Source organism: Cyprinodon tularosa, unplaced genomic scaffold (genome assembly GCF_016077235.1).
Source record: "Cyprinodon tularosa strain WSP-4 unplaced genomic scaffold, ASM1607723v1 ctg538, whole genome shotgun sequence".
NCBI lineage: Eukaryota > Metazoa > Chordata > Actinopteri > Cyprinodontiformes > Cyprinodontidae > Cyprinodon > Cyprinodon tularosa.
In genome coordinates this window covers 391,487-397,714 of record NW_024039272.1, presented here as the reverse complement: position 1 = coordinate 397,714, position 6,228 = coordinate 391,487, and positions in this window count along the sequence as shown.

Below are 6,228 nucleotides of genomic sequence, written 5' to 3'. Positions count from 1 at the left end.
ATCCTCCTATTAAAGACGGCCCATTTGCTCTAACGTGTACCACTGCATTCCTGAAGACAAACCCTTAGGTTATTATTTAAATCTAAACTTTACATATTTTATAATGAAGCAATGCGACCTGAGCTGAAGCTCTCTGGAACTCGATCCTTTTTGGAAGTTAAACCAACAACCTTCTATTGGCACAAACTGGTCCAGTGATCTGAATTTTATAGGTTCTATAGACATAGACTGACGGAGGACATAGGGACCACTTTTCCTTATTCTGCTTCATTCTATCTCTATTCTCCCACTCTGCAGAATCTGTTAGTTCAATCTATGTGTCGATCCTGGTTTTGTTGTTTTTCTCGAAGTTTTCAGTCAGTTCATCCAGGTTTTTCCTTGTTTTCTAGCTTTATTGGTGTCTGGATTCATTTAAGTTGCTTTGGTTTTTCTGTCTGTCCTCTGCTGCCCCCTTGTGTTCTTTTCCCTTCGTTTCCTCACCAGCTCTGCTCATACCTGCTCCTTATCAGCTCATTAGCTCTACCTTTGTTCAGTCAGCCATAAATACACTCCCTCTTTGCTGGTTCCTCGTCTTATTTCATCCAACCCTGGCTCCTCATGACTTTTTCCCCTGATGTTTCCATGGTCCTCATTAGTGTTTGTAACAGTTATGGGCTAGGCAGCTAACTGCGATATCAGAAAAACAGTTGGTTAAGGAGCCTGAGGTGTGAATGAAAACACAAGGAAACTGTTTTAGTTTTTGTGCAAGTGTATTATTGTTTTTCCTTGTAAACAGGGAAAAAATAAGGGGCAGGAAAAAAAAAAAACCAACAAAACAATTACACAAATAAATCAATTCAAGAGTCCTAGGGGTCTTGTCCTTTTTTAGCTCGCCATCAGTTGTTCAGGATATTAAAAAAAAACTGACCTAAAAGGCCGAAAACCCATTAAGTGTTTTAACAAACACAAATGCAACAAATAAAGTCAATACAACTATCAAATATCTAATTATTAAATATTTCAATCAGGTTAAATTAACTATAATTTAAATAAACAAGAATAATCATTTCAAACTAATCAATTAAGGTTAAACTTGAAAAGTTGAAATCAAAGTTAACTTTCAAAATATCAAATAAAATAAATTAACTCAAATACTCAGTGTGAGGAAAAGAAATTAAATAAATAAATATACTGCGCAATATCAATTTAAATGTAAATGTAGCTACATGATCCTATTTTTAAGACATTTAATTTCACAAAGTGCCCAAACACACACACCATACCAGCAGTTTAGTTACCTTAAAGCAGGGAGTGGGGCACACCCAACAGCGATCAGCTGTGACAGCCAGGCACAACAGCAACTGTTCTAATAAAACAATGCTCCAATGAGCAATTAAGCAGCAATTGCATACCAATCCCATACTGCTATGCTAGGAACAAACTCACCAAGAGAGCAAATCAGTAGTTTCAGAGATTTGGATTATTTCCAGTGTGAAATGTTCAGCAGGACGCCAACAGCCAGCCACAATCACAGTGGAACAGGTGATGTAGTTTAACCTGGCGGTAGGCGGGGCTTTAAATAAGTTGAGGAGTTTGGGCAAAACAGGAAGTGGGCCCGCAACAATAAAAGTCTTGATTGCTTGACTAATTGCGGGTTACGTAATTAGTCAATTCTTATGTTGGTTTTTTCCGATTTCTGTTTTGATTTACATTTTTAAGTTGTATTTTTGGATTTCTGTTTTTGCTGCCTGATTTTTCATTAAACCTTCCAAGATCTCACCCCTGCCTCTCAGCTTCTGCTTTTGGGTCCTAACAAAAACCTTAAAACCAAATCGTGACACTCTAACGTTCTGCTCTCTCTGCTTTTTCTCATAGTAGCTTCATCTGGTCTGTTCCTGTTTGGCTGTGACTCCATCCTGGAGAGAAATATCAGCTGTGCTGCTGCCATCAACACCTTTGTTTCTAGATGTTGGAGCTTGGCCTGTTTTCCAGTGTAGTCCTGTTTCTCTGAATGTGACTCATGCTACGTTCAGACCTTAAATTCTAATGCTTGTCCACATTAAGGTCAGTCGTCCAGTGAAATGTTTCCAGATGCTCCGGATGGATCGTTAAATGAAGAATCGACCAGGATCTCCAAAGGCTCAGAGCAGAGGAGGAGCTTCCTGTAGCACTATCAGGTCAGCAGGAGATGTGGAGGAAGTTCTGTTGGGTCCGGCTCTCCGGTTCTGCAGAACAGATGGGCTGACAGTGAAGGCCAGAGAGAAGCTGCAGGAACATTTCCAGCTCCGATTCTGCAGACGGATCGGACCTCACACCTTCCTCCCTCTGAGCCCGCTGAACCCTGACTCTTTGTTGCTAGGCAACCACAATGGGAGGCTGAGAATTGTTCATGTTGGGTCGGGATGAGCCAACAAGACCAAAGGAAGAGATGAAAAGAGTGAGCCAGAACATCTCAGAGCCTTATTCATCTGAACAAGAACCTTTTAGTATCAAGTCAGAACAACATCACTTTAAAATGATGTCTGACCTGGAACACTTCAGAACCTGGTCTGACCCAGAACCGTTTCTAAGTGCTCCTCTGGTCCTCTCAGTGAGAGAGGAGGCAGATGGAGGAACTTCATTTGGTCTGCTGCCCTGCAGCTCAAAGATTCTGGATCCTGGCCTGGACTCGTTCTCCCGGTATGTGCAGATTCTCTCCAGGTACTCCAGCTTCCTCCTTCTGTGGGATGATCTGTCTGCTCTAAGCTGTCCTGGCTGTCTGTCCCTATGATGGACTGGGACCTGTGGACGGTGAACTCTGTCCCTCACTGAGTGGAGGATACAGAACCAGTGAGAAACCAGAACTGAATCCTGCAGCTTCCCGCTGAAACAGATGAAGGTTGGTGAGACGCGTCTGATCGGGTCAGGCTGTGGTTCTGTGAGCCTGCAGCACCAGGATGGCAAAAACCTGCAGGAAGGAACGTCTCAGAATGTGGTCTGAGGCGTTTCTTTAACAGTCAGGAGGTATGTTGGGTTCATAAAATGTAGGTTTTTGCTTAAGAAGAACTGAAATAATAAATTTCTGGATACAATTCCTGCAGGAAGGAGAGACAGTTGAACCCCAGACTCAAACACAGTGTCTCTTACTGGACCTCCTCTGCAGAGCGTTTATTAACAGAACATGATGCATGGTTACAAACAGAGTATTGTTCTGACAGGACAATTGATCAGTTCATGAAGACAGAATGCTCCATCAGAATGACAAGGCAGGATGGTCTCCTGACTGGATCATGAGACAGGAGTGGAGCATCGCCTTGCACAAATGTTTTATAAGCACACATTAATTTTATAATCATCATTGAATAAACCTAACAAGGTAACTTCAGACCAAACTTGTGGGTTTTTACAGCCGTCACTGACCAGAATGCTAGATTTGGAACAGAATGCTTCATCTCAGAAGAACGAATCCACAAAGATAAGCCGCCTCTTTATGAAGGTACATTTGTTTCTTTATCATTCAATAAAAAAAAACGTTTGCTTCAATCAAAAAATATATTTTCAATTTTAAAAAAACCTTCACTTCAATAAAAAAAAGGATTTGAATGCAAAAATATATTTGAGACTCAAAAAAATACATTTGAACACTGCTTTTCTTTGATTGAAAATGTTTTATTTGATAAAAGTCCAGTCTTTTTTGTTTAAAGCAACTTTTTTAATTGTAGTAACATTGTTTTTGAGTCGACCATATAATTTATTATTCAATCAAAAAAGAAGTTGCTTCAAACAAACAACAGAATCAATAAACAAAAGTCACTTAAATGAAAAGATAAACGTTTTCAATCATAGAAAATAGTTTTTGAATGCAAATAAAATATTTGAGAACCACAAAATTGCAATTGAACACTTTTTTTATTATTATTGAAAATGTTCTGTTTGGTTGAAGTAATCTATTTTGTGTTTGGGCCATATATGGGTAGGACATTTGTGTCTTAATCATTCAAAAAAGTTGTTTCAATCAAAAAACAAAAAAAAATTAATCAAAGAAAAAACTGTGCAAATGGAAAAAAAATGGTATTGAAGAGAATGTGTTTATTCGTTGTTTTTATTGAAAAAAAAATTGAAGTTCAAATTGTTTTATTTGAATCACTTTTTTTTTTTTTGAAGTGCAAAAAGTTTTGAAGTTCAAATTTTTTTGAATGAATAATTTTGACACAAACATTCCGCAGTGGGCAGAATGTAGGATGGATCTGTTTCATGTGTTGTCTTCTCACTTCAGAGGGCCCCCTGCCTGTCTTTACCAAGGGCCCCAAATTTACAAAATCGGCCCCTGGCTGCAGGACTTGGATGGAAACATTCCTCCCGTCAGGAATCCAGTTTTTGTTGGTTGTTTCTGTGTTTACTTTTTTCCTCCCTGCACACCTGCAGCTCGTTGCCTCATTACCTGTGGAGCGTTCTTAAGCTGCTGACTGCCGCTGTACGACCCGTTCAAGTACTGTAGGAAATCTGAGTGGCAGTCAGCTTCTCCGTTCACCAAGGAACAACCGCAGTCTGAGTAACCTGTCTGCCCAACATCAAACAAGACAATTACTGGAACATCCCACACAGACTGCATTCCATAAAGGACACCTTTTGTTGGAAACGTGAGTCTGTAACCTTTTCCTCCTCTTCAACCCCAAGAATCTAATTTCCCACTGAGCCTGAACTAACCGCAGTGTCTTCCCCTCACCCTTCAGTTCCGGTTGAGCGGTGTTCAGAGCAGCATTATTATCATTACTAATAAACCTGTTAACTTTTCCCTGGTCTCTCTGTTTGTTCTTCTGTATTTTCGGTCAGACCTTCAGTAAAATCATGACACCTCCCAGTCCTGATCTATAAAAGCTCAGAACCCAGAAGGTTTGTTCCAGGTAATATTCGGAAAAACAAATAATAGAAATGAGAAATATTCATTAATGAATAATACTAAATTATAACTATCAGATAGTGACTGTTATTTTCACAGACTGTGTTCAAAACATGAGGCGAACTGATGAGCAGGGAGTAAATGAGTCGATGCCAGAGGTCTGCAGCCTTTACAGTCCCAAACATTACATCACCTTTTTATGTTAGAAGGAAAAATTACATCTAATAAATATCTACCAATGCAGCTTTGTCCTTTAAAAAAGAGAAACACTGTGAATTAAAAAAATAGGTTTTAAAATTGAAGAAAAAAATGAATAAAAAGATTTTTAATGGACAAGTACCGTATTTTCTGGACTATAAGGCGCACCTGAATATTAGATGCAGAAGCTCACATTAGAGGAAAATCCTGTTTTGTTCATCCTTTAGCCACACCTGACTCTGCAGGTGTTTTAATGTTTAATTACCATATGTTAGAGAATATGCAGGAAGGGGATTATCTACTTTTGAAGAGCGAGCCCATCTCAGCTGCTAGTATCCAGGATCTGGTTCTTCTAACCATGGAGGTTAAGGGGACGGGTATGGAAAGTGGTGGTCTGGTGATCAGAGCATTGTGCTTGGGTCCTGGGGGTTCTGAGTTCAAGTACCATGGACTGCCACTCCGGGTCCCTGAGCAAGACCCTTAACTCCAGATTGTGCTGCACAGTGGCAGCCCATGGCTCCCCAAGAGATTTAGGGATTTACATTTAAGACAATCCTTCTCCTGTACACAGATCTCATTTCCTCTGCTGCTTCAAACTGTTTTTAGTTTTTTTTTTTTTTATATATATATCAGGGTCAAAAGTATGCATTATGATTAGATGAACAATTCTTCGTTTCTACTTCAAATTACAAAAAACAAAACAAACATTGGATGCATCTTACCCTGAAGTCATCATGAATCTGTCCCTGTTTGGATCAGCTGCTCTGATGGAAACCCTTCCCCACTTCCACTGGTTCAGATTCTGTTCTCCTAGGTCTGGTGCTGCCATCTGGTGGCGCCCTGCAGCACTGCATCCATCCATGTTCCAATCTAATCCTAATTCTTCTGGGGTCCAGAAGAATCACCTCCAGCAGATGCTGGGCGGGAGGAGGATCCAACCTAAGGAGGTCACCAGTCCATCACAGGTCAGATCCTGATCCTGCAGGAAATTAACTTGAAAAACGTCTGAAAATGTCAACAAAATATCAATAAAGCAAACATCCAGGAAATCTAGAAGATGAGGAGCAAACTGATTCCATGTTGATTAACTGCAACAAAGAGCTGCCCTTAAAGTGTGTGTCATGGGAAAAAAGTATTCAACCATTCACCCCAGTTAAATAAACGGAGATCGA